This window comes from Macaca fascicularis, chromosome 11, assembly GCF_037993035.2.
Source record: "Macaca fascicularis isolate 582-1 chromosome 11, T2T-MFA8v1.1".
NCBI classification, from domain to species: Eukaryota; Metazoa; Chordata; class Mammalia; order Primates; family Cercopithecidae; genus Macaca; species Macaca fascicularis.
In genome coordinates, this window is record NC_088385.1 from 111875818 (window position 1) to 111893964 (window position 18147).

Below are 18147 nucleotides of genomic sequence, written 5' to 3' on the forward strand. Positions count from 1 at the left end.
CTTGGCTAACATGGTGGAACTCTGTCTCTACTAAAAATACAAAAAATTAGCTGGGCGTGGTGGCGGGCGTCTGTAGTCCCAGCTACTCAGGAGACTGAGGCAGGAGAATGGCGTGAGCGTGGGAGGTGGAGCTTGTAGTGAGCCAAGATCGCACCACTGCACTCCAGCAAGGGCAACAGAGCAAGACTCCATTTCAAAAAAAAAAAAAGAAAAAAAAGAAAAGAAAAGAAAAAGAAACAACAAAAGATAAATAAAAACTGTTTATCCTGAAAATCCACCATCCAGAGATAGTCATTGATGACATATTGGTATATATAAATTTATTATATTTTTTCCAAATACACGTTTAAAACAAAAATAGGCTCAAATTGGACATACTGCTTTCCAACCTGCTTTTTCCATTTCATAACATATCCAAAAAATTTTCTCAATCAATATTCTACAGTTATCTTTAAATCAAAGGTGACAGCCTTCATTCAATTAATATATCCTAAATACTTTCAGACAATTCAGAATTCTGCTGTACTCCATTTTTTCATAGCCATAATTCACTTATATTTTATATCGGTTACATACTTGTGAATAAATAACTACAAATGAACCATCAACCTCCAAGGTGAAGCAAGGTGATACACCAAGTCCATGGTGTATTTTCCCTTCAATCCATCACATATAATTCAAAATGAAAATAACGCCAAACAGGCCGGGCGCGGTGGCTCAAGCCTGTAATCCCAGCACTTTGGGAGGCCGAGACGGGCGGATCACGAGGTCAGGAGATCGAGACCATCCTGGCTAACACAGTGAAACCCCGTCTCTACTAAAAAAATACAAAAACTTAGCCGGGCGAGGTGGCAGGCGCCTGTAGTCCCAGCTATTCGGGAGGCTGAGGCAGGAGAATGGCGTGAACCCGGGAGGCGGAGCTTGCAGTGAGCTGAGATCCGGCCACTGCACTCCAGCCTGGGTGACAGAGCGAGACTCCGTCTCAAAAAAAAAAAAAAAAAAGAAAATAACGCCAAACAAAACAAGTATAAGAGTCACAAAAAGGTGCAGGGCGCAGTGGCTCATGGCTGTAATCCCTGCACTTTGGGAGGCTGAGGTGGGTGGATCACGAGGTCAGGAGATCGAGACCATCCTGGCTAACACGGTGAAACCCCGTGTCTATTAAAAATACAAAAATTAGCTGGGCGTAGTGGCAGGCGCTAGTCCCAGCTACTCGGGAGGCTGAGGCAGGAGAATGGTGTGAACCCAGGAGGTGGAGCTTGTAGTGAGCTGAGATGGCGCCACTGCACTCCAGCCTGGGCACAGAGTGAGACTCTGTCTCAAAAAAAAAAAAAAAGTCACAAAAAGGTATGATTTTTCCCCATGAATTCTACTTCATTGTTTTTAAAAAATGATAAAACATTAAATTTTTTAAAATCTTTTTTGGCAACCCTTTCTAGCACTCAAACATGCTTCAACTGCATATCAAGCATTGTTCCCAGGGATTGAGAAAGGAATAGATTTTTTATTCTAAGAAGTAGCATAGGAGTTTTAAATTCAGGTTATAAAATCCTTAAACAATCAAAATCCCTTGGCCGGGCGCGGTGGCTCAAGCCTGTAATCCCAGCACTTTGGGAGGCCGAGACGGGCGGATCACAAGGTCAGGAGATCGAGACCATCCTGGCTAACACGGTGAAACCCCATCTCTACTAAAAAATACAAAAAACTAGCCGGGCGAGGTGGCGGGCGCCTGCAGTCCCAGCTACTCCGGAGGCTGAGGCAGGAGAATGGCGTGAACCCGGGAGGCGGAGCTTGCAGTGAGCTGAAATCCGGCCACTGCACTCCAGCCTGGGTGACAGAGCGACACTCCGTCTCAAAAAAAATAAATAAATAAAAAAATAAATCCAATAACTAAGTTTACAAATTTCAATCAGGCACTTTCTTTTTCTTTCTTTCTTTTTTTTTTTTTGTAGAGATACAGTCTCACGTTGTTGCCCAGGAGGAACAGGATGGAGTGCAGTGGTGTGTTCCTGGCTCACTTTTTCCTTGAACTGCTGGGCTCAAGCAATCTTCCCACCTCAGCCTCCCTAGTAACTGGAACTAATTTTTAAAAAGTTTTTGTGGAGACAGTCTCACTACATTGCTCAGGCTGGTCTTGAACTCCTGGCCACAAGCTGTCTTCCCACCCTGGGCTCCCAAAGTGTTGGGTTTACAGGTATGGGCCACCACACCTGGCCCAGGCATATTTTTAAAAAGAGAATACTAACTACTTATTTAAAGTTGTATTATTCATGTGGAATCTTTATGGCAAGTACTTTATGCTATGTTTGAAATTGTACAAAGTTTACTGAGATGTTTGCAATGCTTTCATTTGATGAAATATGACTTGTATTGAGTGATTTTTATGGGGGAATTTCAAGTGACTTATTTGTCAAATCTTTACACTTCAATTAAGAGAGACAATCTGCTTCCAAAAATTAACTGTCAAGAAGTGTCAACACAATAATGATAATAAGAGCAGTTAAGAGCTAGGGCTTCAGAGTCAAACTGGTTTACACAGAGTCAAACTGACTTTCAGAGTCAAACTGACTTCAGAGTCAAACTGGCTTACAGAGTCAAACTGACTTTCACAAACGGTGGGACCTATGCCTCCATACCTCAGCTTTCTCATGTAAATACATCTCCTTCACTGGTTTATTGTGGGGATTAAATGACTTAATACATATAAAGTGCTTAGAACAGACTTCAATAAATGTTAGCTAATATTATTACTATTCATCACTATTATTACACATTTTCATAAAAGGCTCAAAATCTAACTTCCCACCTCTTTCTCTTCTTACTAATGAAATATACTATGTCATACCATCACAAAAATGTTGTACATTACTGTATTGAATTGCTGGCTTTTAATTTATTTTTATCTTTTTTTTTTTTTTTTTTTTTTTTTTGAGACAGAGTTTCACTCTGTTGCTGAGGCTGGAGTGCAGCGGTGCCATCTCGGCTCACTGCAACCTCCACCTCCTGGGTTCAAGAAATTCTTCTGCCTCAGCCTCCTGAGTAGCTGGGGCCACAGGTGCACACCACCATGCTTGGCTAATTTTTATATTTTTAGTAGAGACGAAGTTTCACCATGTTGGCCAGGCTGGTCTGGAACTCCTGACCTCAGGTCCACCCGCCTCAGCCTCCCAAAGTGCTGGGATTCCAGGTGTGAGCCACCATGCCTGGCCACTGGCTTTTAATTTTAAGATAAACTGTTTTGTTCTAATTTTCTATTAAAAAAATCAACTGGATTTTAGTATTTATATTTTATATAACATTCTATTTTTCATTAAACTGCCAGTATATTTTTAAGTTACATACATATTTTACATATATATATGTGCGTGCACTGATGAATATAAATACATACTAAACAGTACATATGTATACCAAAAAGTACAAGTCTTCAGGGAATCACAATGTTTTAAAAGGAAAAAAAGACAATGAAAGTTGGATTAGGAACTAGCCCTAATACTGTTTTTTTTAATCTAAATATCATATCTCACATATATTTTAATTCACAAAAGACATCTAAATAACATTTTTATAACTTACAAATAAACCAGATTATCTTAACTCACACAATAAGGGTTATCCTGGGCTAATGAACTAAGTCTACTCAACCAGAACTCATGAAAGCATTAGAATCCACCATGAGTTTGCCTGGGGTCATTTTGAAACTCCACTAATCTAGAAATGTGACAACACAGTTTGCTGACTTTTCTCTGAAATAATTAAAATTGTTGTTATGGAAATTCTTTATTGTTTCTTATCTAAAAGACAGGCGAACGTAGCAGATAAAATGTAGCAGCTGAGCTTTTGGGAGCTAGGGATCCCTAAAAATTTTGCTTTCTTTGTCATATTTATAACAGTAGCCCTTTGTTAAGTCCCAGTAGAATACATTGGATAATGATGAAAAAAATGTTTATTTCTCCAGGAAGTAGTCCTTTGGCCTAATTTGCTTACTATATCATTTACACTTACCAGGAATATGAATAGCTTATCAAAATGCCACGCTCAGACTAAAAAAGCGCTGCTCCAAAGAACTAAACTCTAATCAATAAGTTCTACAAAATATGTAAAAACTTAAACCTAAAGGAAAGGAGATCACCCATTCTATCTACATCAACACTACTTAAAGCAAAAAGAATCGGTTTCTCTTATATATACTGACCTCATTTTATCTTTTGTGAAAAACCTAGAAGATAGGTATGTTCATCCTTTACAGTTTAGAAAACTGCATCTCAGAGAGGTTAGATAATATGCCCAAAGTTACAACGTTAGTAAGATAAAGACACAGGACTTGAGTTCATGACTTTCTGACTAACCAGTTAATGATAAGGAAGCCACTGCAGATATTTCTCTGTGTTCTAATCCTCCAGCAACAGTGTACGCAGCCATGGGCACGAGGATGATAGAACCAAGGTGTATCATCAGTGTTCCCTCTCAGCTCCTTTCATGCTCAACACTGGAACCCAGTAAACTGGATTCAAGTTATTTTTGAACACAGTTTATTGCTCAAGAATGGAAATAGCTCCTTCCCAGGTTTCACCTCTGATTCATAAGTGAATTATCTCTGCACTGTCTTCTGTTACTCAATAAATGAACAAATATGGCTGGGCATGGTGGCTCACGCCTGTAATCCCAGGACTTTGGGAGGCCGAGGTAGGCGGATCACCTGAGGTTGGAAGTTCAAGACCAACCTGACCAACATGGAGAAACCCTGTCTCTGCTAAAAATACAAAATTAGCTGGGCATGGTGGCGCAAACCTGTAGTCCCAGCTACTCGGGAGGCTGAGACAGAAGAACTGCTTGAACCCAGGAGGCAGAGGTTGCGGTGAGCCGAGATCATACCATTGCACTCCAGCCTGGGTAACAAGAGAGAAATTTCATCTCAAACAAATAAATAAATAAATAAAATGAACAAATATTTTCTGAAGATCCAGAAAAGTAATATCATAAATTGCCTTGTTTATAAGTACCAATATAAAACAGTGTGGAAGAAATAAGAGACCACTTAAAACTTTAGTACCTGCTCCCAGAATGCTCTTGCTTTATAACACATTATTTTACCTATTTACATTAAGATCATCCTTTATTAGTCTATGAGCTTTTGCTACAAAATTCTGCATATTACCTACACAGTATTGGACAAAATGTAAGTGTTCACCAACTACAAGCTGAAAGGAGGAATGAATAAAATGATGGTGAGCTAAACTTTTTTTTTTTTTAAGACAGAGTTTCGCTCTTGTTGCCCGGGGTGGAATGCAATGGCGCAACCTCGGCTCACCACAACCTCTGCCTCCTGGGTTCAAGCAATTCTCCTGCCTCAGCCTCCTGAGTAGCTGGGATTACAGGCATGCGCCACCACGCCTGGCTAATACTGTATTTTTAGTACTGACAAGGCTTCTCCATGTTGGGCAGGCTGGTCTCAAACTCCCGACCTCAGGTGATCCGCCTACCTCAGCCTCCCAAAGTCCTGGGATTACAGGCGTGAGCCACCGTGCCTGGCTGGTACACTGAACCTTTAAGGAAAGGTAAGATTTAGAGAAATTGAGGGGAGGCTGGGAGGGGAGAGACGGAAAAGTGCCTTTCAATGAGGTGAACGGTAATCAGGCAGAAAATGATGGGAAAATGGGAAGATATGAAGAGAAGATTCAATATGACCAAGCAGCAAAATGAGAAACTTGGGGAAGACATGGAATGCCTGACTAGGGGGCTTAGGACTTTGTTTTCTAAATTAGGACAGTTGTTTTTAAACTTCCATTTATTCATTGATTTTAATTTTGAGACAGGGGCTCTGATATGCTTTGGTTGTGTCCCCACCCAAATCTGATCTTGAATTGTAATCCCCATAATCCCCACGTGTCTAGAAAGAGACCTGGACGGAGGTAGTTGGATCATGGGGGTGGATTCCCCCACGCTGTTCTCGTGAAAGTGTGTGAGTTCTCATGAGATCTGATGGTTTTATAAAAGACTGTTCTGCCTTCGCTCCTCACACTTTTCTCTCTCTTGTTGCCATGTAAAGAAGGCCCTTGCTTCCCCTTTGCCTTCCACCACGACTATGAGTTTCCTGAGGCCTCCGCATGCGGAACTGTGAGTCAATTAAACCTCTTTCCTTCATAAATTAGGCAGTCTTGGGTATTTCTTTATAGCACTGTGAGAATGGACTAACACAGTCTCACTACTTTTCCCAGGGTGGGTCACGAACTCCTGAACTCAAGCCATCCTCCCACCTCAGTCTCCTGAGGTAGTTGGGACTACAGGAACTGTGGTTGGCTAAACCTTTATTTTCAATGCAGAGGAACCCTTTATTTAAATTAAACCCTATGTGAAATCCTAACAAATAAAACAGTTTTGTAAAAGCAAAATAGTACCCATTGAAGCACCCTGGTTTCCAACCACTGGGTCCCCACGTTATCCAACTTGAGAAGACCCTGAAACTCCTCCTCACAGTTTAAAAACCACTGGATTAGAAAAAGATCTGCAAGGCAAATACCAAAGTGCTCAAAGCATTTACCTCTAAGGAACTGGGTATGCCTAGATTGAAGTGGCTGGGGGAGGGGTAAGCAGTAATATAAGCAAGATTGAAATACCATTTTCACTTTTTTTGATTCTGCATATTTTTATATTATTTGAACTTCTCTTTAAATTGAGTACTTTTTACTTTTTAATTTAAAAAGTAATTAACAGGAAGAAACTACTGCTCTATAAAAGAATTTTTAACGGTTAAACTTTTTCAAATGGATTGCCATATTTTAGTAAATAATTTCCCTATAGCAGGACATTATTTGGCTAAATTACCTTGCAATGAAAATGAATATCTCTGTGCCTAATACTTTCCCATATTTAGAGTTATTTCCTTAGGAGAAATTTATACAAGTTCACAGTTTCCATTTAGTTCTACAATGTACTGCTTAAAATAAGACTCTGGGGAATATAAAAAGATAAAATTCTCTGAGTGCTTTTTAAAAGCCATCCCATATTAGCAAAATTTGATTTTGGCATTCCAGTTTAAGATACATAAACCCTAACTTAAAAATTAATGAGCAAAATTTTCACAAATCAAAAATTTAGTAAGATAAATTTGAATCAGAACTGAAATTTCCTTACCTTTCATGAACTTATCATAACTTATTTTACCACTGATCAGAACCAAACACTGAAAGAATTCTTCCTCTATGGTTGGGTTTCACAATTTAATTCTGTGAAGTCATAATACTGTGACCGTAGAATCATTCATTCTCTGGCAACAAACTGACATCATTAAATTCTTATTTGTAAATTCTTTAGGCTATATGGATGTTCTATTTTCATTTGTAAGAACAAAATCTATTTACTGTTGACTCTTCATTAAGCTCATATGATTGATATATTTTCATCTATTTAGGTTGGTGCATAAGTAATTGCAGTTTTTGTCATTACTTTTAATTGCAAAAACTGCAATTACTTTTGCACCAACCTAATAATTTATTCCTTTTGTCCTTAGCCATTTTTCTAAAACTGCCTTTGGGTGAGTGCTCAGAGAATGCCTCTAAATTCAAACAAAACAGAAATGATTTCTGGATTGGCTGCTCCTGTGAGCAATCTGTGTCACTGCCCTGTACTCCCTGGGAGAAGAAACATCAAAACCACAATGTTCATTGTCCTTTTTATTATCTCTACTACTGTTTCAATATAAGAATGACCTTTGTTAAATTATCTTTTAATAAACGTATGCAATTCTATCACTAAGATGATTTCAACTGAGAAAAAAAAATTTGAATGAAAACTTTTTCTTTGTCCCAAAGCAGACATTACTAGAAACAGCAACGTCATGTCTACTACTGCATAACGTTCCTCATATTAAAGGTAGTTAGACTCTATCAACGAAGATTTGCTTAGTCTCTATGGTGAGCCAGGCACTATACTAGTTGGCAGAGAAATCTGTTCTCACAGACCTTTTGGTCTTGGTGCAAAGGTACTTAGGCAAACGAATCTTTATGAACTGGGAGATTCCAATAACAAAAACAGTGGGAAGATTTTTTACAAGAAATAGATTGGAACCAGGTTTTGGAATACCTGTAATGCTGGGCCAATGAATTTGAAGTTTACATTCGAGTTAAGAAAGACCAGGTACTCAAAGAGATCTTTTTCTAAAGATCTCTAATCAGCCCCCAATTAGAACTTTTCAATAGCTTGTTATTTCCACTAAGATAAATCCAAATTCTTTAACAACTTAACTAAATCCTGCATAAACACCCCTACTTACTCCTACAATCCAGTAAGTATCTGAGTGACACACCCTGATTTTCTACTGTATTTCTTTAAAAAAAAAAAAACACATCTGGATTACAACTCACTAATTTGCTTTCACAATCTACTAGTAGGTGCCTGCAGTTAAAGAAAAAAATATGTCACTTTAGTGTACCACATTCGCACACCTCTTGCCTTTCCACATGTTCTTTTTGCTCAAAACACTTTTGGTCAACCTCACTCTTCCCTTTTACCTAGCTACTTCCTATTCAACTTAAGATCTCAGTTCTTAAACATCATGTCCCTGGCCCTCATAGATAAGTTCCCCTACTTCTGTCGTTCCAAAGCACTCTACACTTAACCAATGCTTATTATGCTTTATTGTAACGGAACTTGTACTAATTGTTTTTCTAGGTAGTAAACTAGAGCAAGGACCCATTCTTGTTCATCACAGAATCCCAAAGCCTAGCCCAGTGCCTGTTATGTATTAGACATTCCATAAATATTTAACCAGTACTGGTAAAACAAGGAAATATACTTGAATAATCTATATATTTAACCACACAGTAAAATAATCACTCAAAAGTTTCTAAGAGATTTAGCTATTTCTAAGGAAAATATATAGTCAGTTCATTTTTATAAATGGTGAATTAGTTCCTAGGCTAGCCTACAAAACACTATTTCCCATAACATACTTAACTATGAGAGGATGGCTGTTTACTTCTCTCTGCAATGACAACAGAACTTGCACTCCTCTAAGTAGGAGAAAACAAGATTAAAGGAACACTTTTCTTTCTCTCCACCCCCATCACTGGTTCCTCCCGCAGGAAAGTGACTTATCTAATTGCTAGGATAGGTATAAAGGTCAACTTTTCAGACAGGCTCCACCCCTGAGCTCTCATTGGCTCTCTTGGACTTGCTGTGCCCTCAAGGACAGAAAGTTTTCCTTTCCATTGTAACTCCTACAAGATAAGCTCCTTAGGACAGGACTTTCCCTTCCATTTCCTGGTGCAACAGTTTCATCTGTGTAGGTAAATTAAGAAAGAACAGTAAGCATGGGTCTAAGCTCAGTTCCCCAATCTAGCTTTAATCAGAAATGAAAATTACACTACTATTTTAATAGTATTTAAATCCTCATCTGGCTTGAGTCTGATCTCAATTTGACTAGAATCTGGAGAGAAAAGGGGTGTAACTAGCACACTTGAAAGCTTCAACACGAACAACAGTAATCCCAGTCTGATTTCCGGGTCCTAGAACAGTTAGCATGGAGAAGCAGGCAGGCAAAAGGGAAGAGGGATCAAATGAAGGAAAAGGTTCCCACTTTTCCTATTCAGACATTTTTCTTGGGCAAAAATGTCTAAATAAATCGAATCTGTCTTTATATCCTACAACCTTTCCTTCCAAATTGTTTCAGTCTTTTCTCATGTTTCAGATCCCTCACGTTATCTGAAGCTTTCCTTTTTTTTTTTTTTTTTTTTTTGAGACGGAGTCTTGCTCTGTCACCCAGGCTGGGGTGCAGTGGCCGGATCTCAGCTCACTGCAAGCTCCACCTCCCGGGTTTACGCCATTCTCCTGCCTCAGCCTCCTGAGTAGCTGGGACTACAGGCGCCCGCCACCTCGCCCGGCTAGTTTTTTGTATTTTTTAGTAGAGATGGGGTTTCACCGTGTTAGCCAGGATGGTCTCGATCTCCTGACCTCGTGATCCACCCGTCTTGGCCTCCCAAAGTGCTGGGATTACAGGCTTGAGCCACCGCGCCCGGCCGAAGCTTTCCATTTTTAACATCCTCACTTTCAGAAATAGGGCAAATTTTGCCCAAAATTCCAAAATGTTCCATGATCCCATAATACTTACATCTCCTATCCCTCCTCAAATCAAAACTCCCACTTCCTTAGTGTAGCTAACCAAGAAGAAAGCAATCTGATTAAATCCATTCACATTAAAATAGAGTAACTGACAGTTCTAGTCATTTCCATCTAAATAGTTCTATATTTGTTATTTTTAAGCTAAATAAATCTAACTATAGTACGTTCAGAGAGAAGAAAAGAGGTCTCTACCCTCATCTACCATAAAGGAGACAGGTCAGCTGTGACCATCACTTCTCAGGGATACCTCCATATCGTTTCCCAATTGTCACTGCCCTCTACTTTCAGTCCTTCCCAATAAGAGCCACTAAAAACTCCAGGAGGCAGAGAAGGACAATTTGGGAAAACATCTGTAGCTGCAGGATATTTGTACATCATTGAGTAAGTTGGTAACAATCAATATTAGGTTGGATAGTTGATATTTTCAATATGTTTGATAATAATTTCATTAGTTAAAACAAAGTGAAAACACATTTTGGGTTATAAACCTGAAATGACCAGCCTCATTCTTCTAAATAAAGGCAGGGGCATAAAAGGGTTAATTCATATATCCATCATTTTGTCATGTGTAGGTTGATGAGCAGAGTAAGGCTGTGCTTCACATGCTTTTTATCAGTTGCTTACCTATTATTTCCATTGGAAAACCTTTACTTGTATTTCCATAAAGTTTTGAAAATTGGGAAGTATACTTTTAAACAATGACAAAGATTCTTTTCTTGACGAAATTTTACTCAGGCTCCTGAACCTTCTCCTAGGCCCATCTGCGCACTTCCTTGTAAAATGCGGTTTTATCAAAGAACCTTGCTAAGTCAGTTTAGCAAGAGCCCCTGACTCTTGGCCCTCGCTTTTTTTTTTTTTTTTTTTTTTCCGAGTTGAGACAAAGTTTTGCTCCATCACCCAGGCTGGAGTGCAGTGACGTGATCTCAGCTCACTACAACCTCCACCGCCTCCTGGGTTCAAGCAATTCTCCTGCCTCAGCCTTCCCAGTAGCAGAGATTACAGGCGCCCACTACCACACCAGGCTAATTTTTGTATTTTTAGTAGAGACAGGGTTTCACCGTGTTGGCCAGTCTGGTCTAGCACTCCCAACCTCAGGTGATCAGCCCGCCTCGGCCTCCCAAAGTGCTGGGATTAAAAGCATGAACCACTGCACCCAGCCGGCCCTGGCTTTCTGATTACCCTTGCTGCCTGATTAACCTCACAATCTGATTAGGTTCCTCATCTTCCACTGTCCCCCAGGTGGTGTCTGATCACCTGGCCTGTCTTCAGCAAGAATCCTGTTAGGTTGGTTTGGTCTGAATATCCATTACCCCCGATGTTTCCTCTCAGTACTTTTCTGTCCACTGACCATAACACTGCTCCTTGGCTATAAATTCCCATTTGCCCATGCCATATTCAGAATTGAGCCTAGTCTTCCTCCCACACTGCAAAATCTCATTCCATGGTCCCTTCACCTATCACAGTCGTCCTGAATAGACTTCTTTACCATGCTTTAACAAGTATCATTGGATAACTTTTTTCTTTATCAACAATCATATTAGATCAGTGGAAAATTGAGTTTGAATTCCTGGGAGGTAACATCAGGACTTTTTAGGTGTTTTTTGCTATGAAAGACCTGATGGTGAATTTGTGTGCACTCAGAAATTAACCATGAAATAAGCACAGCAGCATTCATTTAGCTGTAAGTGGCTCTTAACCTTTGTGCCATCAAAAATAGTTATTTACCACCCACACGTGAACATAATTGTAATAAAAACTACACTGCACAAACTTAAGAAAACAAGATTCTCCACTTTACTGAGAAGTTAAACATATAAAAATTTGAGTAATTTGTTCTTGCCATTTATTGTTAGTTTGTTCAGCTGGCCACCAATATAAATTACTTGCAATTAACGTGATAACAGGGATTTTCAAATTGAGCATAGAATATATGAAAGTACCAATTAAGGGTGGTCTCTCTTGACTCCAGTCAGGAATATGCCTTCTGTAGCCTTGCTCAAAACACCAGGGCAGTAAATGTAAAGGGGCAGTAAGATGTCCAAGAATGAACACATAGGGTATTCTTACAGACTGAAGTGGCACTTATTCAACCTTTACCCAATAGTAAGCATTAAGTTTTTCAGTATCAGATTGGCTGGAGTTTTTTCAAGTCAGTGCCAGTATCCAAACCTATTAATAGAATTTTTTTCCATAAAGGAAGAATAGGGCCGGGCGCGGTGGCTCAAGCCTGTAATCCCAGCACTTTGGGAGGCCGAGACGGGCGGATCACGAGGTCAGGAGATCGAGACCATCCTGGCTAACACGGTGAAACCCCGTCTCTATTAAGAAATACAAAAACTAGCCGGGCGAGGCGGCGGGCGCCTGTAGTCCCAGCTACTCGGGAGGCTGAGGCTGGAGAATGGCGTGAACCCGGGAGGCGGAGCTTGCAGTGAGCTGAGATCCGGCCACTGCACTCCAGCCTGGGTGACAGAGCAAGACTCCGTCTCAAAAAAAAAAAAAAAAAAAAAAAAAAAGGAACAATAAAACTCAATACAAAGCCAAGCAACCCAGACTGACCGCGGTGGCTTATGCCTGTAATCCCGGCACTTTGGGAAGCCGAGGTGGGCAGATCACTTGAATTCAGGAGTTGGAGACCAACCTGGCCAACATGGTGAAACCATGTCTCTACTAAAAATACAAAAATTAGCCAGGCAAAGTGGTGCATGCCTGTAGTCCCAGCTACTCGGGAGGCTGAGGTAGGAGAATCGCTTGAACCCCGGAGGTGGAGGTTGCAGTGAGCCAAGATTGCACCACTGCACTCCAGCCTGGGTGACAGACTGAGAGTCAGTCTCCAAAATAAATAAATAAATAAATAAGTAAATAAGTAAAGAAAAAGAAAAAGCCAAGCAACCCAATTAAAATATGGGTAAAAGATATGAACAGACATTTTCTCCAAAGAAAATATATGAATGGCCAATAAGCACATGAAAAGATGCTCAGCATCTCCATTCATTAGACAAATGCAAATCAAAACCACAAAGAGATACCATTCCACACTCACTAAGATGGCTATAATAAAAAATAACCAGTAAAAAGTAACAAGCCTTGGGGAAGATGTGAAGAAATTGGAACCCTCATACACTGCTTGGTGGGAATGTAAAATGGTACAGCTGCTTTGCTTGGCAGTTCCTCAAAAAGTTAAACACAGAGCAATTGCCCTCCTAGGTATATATACCCAAGAGCACTGAAAACACATGTCCACAAAAACCTGTACACAAATGTGCATAGCAGCATTACACACAATGGCCAAAAACTGGAAACAACCCAAATGTTCATCAACTGATGAATAAACAAATGTGGTACACTGATACAACAATATTAATATGCTATAAAAAGTAAAGTACTGATACATACTACAACATGAGTGAAACTTGAACACATTACGGTATGTGAAAGACGCCAGACCAAAAAGCCACATATTGTACGCTTCCATTTATATGAGATTTCCACAACAGGCAAACCCACAGAAACAGCAAGTAGATTAGTGGTGGCTAGTGGGGTGGGGTCAAGGGGAAATGAGGAGTGACTACTAAGAGAGACAGGGTTTCTTTTGGGGATGATGATCTGGATAGTGGTCATATTTGGAAAACTTTGTGAATATATTAAAAGCCACACTTTAGAAGAATGAGTTTTATGGCATGTGATGTATATCTCAATTTAAAAATTGTCCACTACAAAAAAAGATGACATATATACGTAATATACATATCAATGTATATAGGTAGCACATACATACGTGTCATCTCTCTCTATAAATGAGCATTTGGGCTTTTAAAATTGAGATATCCTCCATATATATAAAGAGAAGAATGAAAGAACAGGGTGACGGGGCCCTCGCGGAGCCCTGAACAGGCATATGGGGTGTGCCCGAGCCAGCCTCGCAGCATCTCCATCCCAGCTCACCTTCAGCCATCACTCAGTCAACCACCCGCCGCCTGCCCCTGCCTTGGGCGCCCGAGACCGCTCATCCGCGGCGGCCGCGGAGCAGCTTCCCATCGCCCGATGTGGGGCAGGCGCGGGGGCCTGGGCTCGGGCGCTACCCGGCGGCCCCGGGAGGCGTCCGCAGGGGGCACGGCGACTCGGGCGGGACCGCTCCCACCGCTCCCCGCGCCCCCGCCGCCGGGTCCCGAGCCCAGGCCTCTCGGCCCCACCTCCCTCCTGCACCTGGGATGCGCCCGAACGCGGTGCAGCGGCTGAAGCCGAGACTTCCCCTCCACCGTCACCTGTGCCGGAGCGCGGCGGCGGCAGCGGCCGGTGTGAGGAGAAGGGTCCCCGTCTCCTCAGACCGGACCGAGACACCCGGGGCGGGGGATGGAAGGGGCATTCACCTAGTCCCCAGCACCGGTGGTGGCGGGGAGGACAGCGGCTCCCAGCCCACGGCTCCTTCCTGCTCCCGCGCCTCCTCGCTCCGCGGCGTCTCAGAGCTGACAGCCCGGCCGCCGGCGCCCGCGGCCCCCTGACTCCCTGCCGCCCCGCCCCCGCGCGGCAGTCCCGCGCAAGCGCAGCCGCGCCGCCGCCGGGGAAGCCCGGGCCTTGGTGATGTGGCCCGCGGGGCGGCGATCTGGAGCGACAGCGCCGCCCCGCCCGGACCCCGGCCGCGCCCTGGCAGACAGCTGTCGGGAACGGGGGCGCTGGACGACGGCGAGGGGGCAGTTTTCTGGGGATCCTGCCCAGGAGAGAAGGGCTGTGGCGTCCTTCCGCAGCCCTCTTCCCCACCAGCCCACGCACGCCCACTTCACCGCCTGCTCCAAGGTCCGAACCCCCGAATCCATGACTCATGATTTCTCTTCTCAGACCAGCGGCCTGTTTTTGGCTGAGGTCACATTTCTTGCAGACAGGGGTTAAAACCGAAGCACGTGTCTTTCGGCCCGGCAGCGCATAGTGTGGGCAGTGCAGGAGCCGAGAAGGGCAGGGACCACCGCCGAAGGGGTGAGGTTTAGGGCAGCCCCGTAGCACCCTCCCCGTGCCAGGCAGGTGTAGGCGCCAAGCACACGGGGCGCTGAGGAGTTGGCTGGGGTGCCAGGCTTTTCAAGTTTCCCCACACTTGCTTTTAAACCTAGATCAAACTGATCCAAAGTCTGCAGGTAAATCCAAGAGCTCATTTATTTTATTTACAAAACTATTTATTGAGCATCTACTGTGTATGATTCAGGGAATGAGACACACCCCAGGGATACTACAGTGAACAAAAGCAAGGTGTTGGTACGAAGCCTGTTACTTTACAAATTACACAGCTATTGCTAGGATTGATTGGTGGCTCATGCCTGTAACTTCAACACTTTGGGAGGACCAGGCGAGATGATCGCTTGAGGCCAGGAATTTTGAGACCAGCCTGAGTAAACACAGAGAGACCCGAAGTAGCTAGGAGACTGAGGTAGGAGGATCGCTTGAGCCCAGGAGTTCAAGGCTGCAGGGGGCTGTGATCGCATCAGTGCACTCCAGTCTGGGACACAGAGTGAGACCTTGTCTCTAAAACAACTCAAAATGACACAGCTAATGATACTCTTTTCCTCAAATCAAAGCCTCTACCAATTCCAACCCACACCAGTGATTTAGTAGCAGCTTTTTCTGGTGCTGAAGGACACCGGCATACATTTATCCAGGTTTTGTTTTTTGTTTTTTGTTGTTGTTTTTTTTCCCCCCTTATCCTTTGCAATCAGACTCTGAGCTTTAACCTTCACCTTCAGGGTGAAGGGTGCGTCTGTATCACTCTTGGCCATCTGCAGTCATGCTTTTTATAATGGTTCATCCTGGTGTTCCTCACTACCTAAAAATGAAAGTATAATTGCAAGGAATATGGAAAAGCAATGTTTTGACTGCATTTCCAACTGGTTTTTGTTCTGGTTGTTTTTTGAATTACAGATCATTAGAAAGTAGCTGCTCTTGAAAGTCTGGCAGAAGTTCCACCCGGTAAGTGTTCCTCCCCTGAGTGTGTAGTCTTTCAAGATTTCTACACAAAGCATATACAGAAGCCAGCCTCTCTTGGTTTTGAAAATTCTTCCACCATTTTTTTCTGAGCGAGCTGGTGGTTTCTACTGTCCTTCAGAGCATTACATGGCATGTGGCAGGCAACCTTCTACTTATCTTCTTCATTCAGTACCACAAAGTAGTACTTTGGAGTTATGTTAAGCTTCAAGTTGGAATTCAAATTTAAATCAAATTTCAGCCCTGAAAATAACTCACATTGGAATCGGATGAGGAAATGCCCCCTTGTGAAAAACAGGGTCCTAATGGGTGCAGACAACAACAATCCCATTGCTACTTCATCTCCTGTCTGACAGCTGGCAACTTCAAATGTGAAGCAAGTGGCTTGGAATGAGGCTGTGTAGTAATGCTGTTGTGATTGCTGGAAAAAAGCCTGAGAGTTATGAGAGTGTATAACAAAGGAGCCTGTCTGTGCTAGGGGGTAAGAAAGATCTCCTTGAGGAAGTGACATTAAATCTCAGCCTTGAAGAATAAGGAGTTAGGGCAGGCAACAGAGAGAAGGGGGTGGGGTGGGCAGTGCATTTAGCTGTGGAAACTGCAGGTTTGAAGGCCCTTTGGTAGGAAGGGGTTCTGTGAAGGCTTTGGGAAAAGGCCACTGTGCTTAGACTGAGAGAGCTACCTGGGAAGGAGAGGTGGGTGGGCCCTTGAGGGTCAGGTTAAGGACTTTGGGCTTAATCCTAAAGACAAAAGAAGCCAATGAAGAGTTGAAAAGGTCCATCTGGACATGAGAAATTGCATTTGTAAAAGATGATCCCGGACGCAGTGGCTCACGCCTGTAATCCCAGCACGTTGGGAGGCTGAGGTGGGAGGATCACTTGAGGCCAGGAGTTTGAGACCAGCCTGGGCAACATTGCAAGACCCTCAGATCCCCAGACCCCCATCTCTACAAAAATAAAATAAAATTAGCCAGGCTTGGTGGCACGCACCTGACTGAGCCCAGGAGTTCAAGGCTGCAGTGAGCTATGATCACGCCTCTGCATTCCAGCGTGGGCAGCGGAGTGTGAGACCTCGTCTGTTAAAAAAATAATAATAAAGATTATTCCAGCTGCAAAGTGGAGAATGAATAAGAAAGGTGCAACAGAGGATGTGTGACAACCAGTTTGCAGGCAATGGAGATTAGGAGACAATGGTGGATTGAAGATATAGGTCAGGTATAGAACTGTAAGGATTTGATCGAATGCACGGAAGGTAGTGGCAAAAAAAGTGTCAAAAAATGACTCCCAAGTTTCTAACTTGAGCTTATGCCATTTCTGACTTGGGAAATGTGGAGGAGGAGATCAGAAGGGGACAATTTTGAATGGCTTTAGATATGTTGAGTTTGATACCTCTATGAGACATTCAAGTGAAGATACCGACTCTGTTTGAAAAATAAATCTGCAACTCAAAGTAGAGATCTGGATTGAGATGAATCAAAACCAAATTTTAGGAGAGCATGTATAATGAACTGTTCATAAGAATTTAACCTCTAAACTTCAGAGAAAACCTGAGCAGACCGGGTGTGGTGGCTCACGCCTGTAATTCAGCACTTCTGGGAAGCCGAGGCAGGTGGATCACTCGAGGTCAGGAGTTCGAGACCAGCCTGGCCAACATGGTGAAACCCTATTTCTACTAAAAATACAAAAATTAGCCAGGTGTGGTGGCATGAGCCTTTAGCCCGGCTACTCAGGAGGCTGAGGTATGAGAATCGCTTGAACCTGGGAGGTGGAGGTTGCAGTGAGCCAAGATCACGCCACTGCACTCCAGCCTGGGTGACAGAGTGAGACTCCATCTCAAAAACTGTGGGGAAAAGAAAGAGATCAGCCTGTTACTGTGTCTATATAGAAAGAAGTAGACATAAGAGACTCCATTTTGTTCTGTATTTGAGATGCTGTTAATCTGTGACCCTACCCCCAACCTTGTCCTTGCAAGAGACATGTGCTGTGGTAACTCAAGGTTTAATGGATTTTGGGCGTGCAGGGTGTGTCTTTGTTCCTAGAAAAGCTAGGTATTGTCCAAGGTTTATCC

The 18147-nt window shown here is 42.7% G+C and overlaps 1 protein-coding gene across 4 annotated transcripts in view; it reads right to left on the bottom strand.

Moving 5' to 3' along the window:
- The window catches only part of SLC41A2 (solute carrier family 41 member 2), a 143432-nt gene extending 128845 nt beyond the window's left edge, over window positions 1-14587 (bottom strand). For all 4 annotated transcript variants that reach the window (XR_012420556.1, XM_045365828.3, XM_015430636.4 and 1 more), the window contains exon 1: window positions 14487-14587. The gene's annotated coding sequence lies outside the window, so the exon portion shown is untranslated. The remainder of the gene's footprint in view (window positions 1-14486) is intronic.
- Window positions 14588-18147: the final 3560 nt, after the last annotated feature.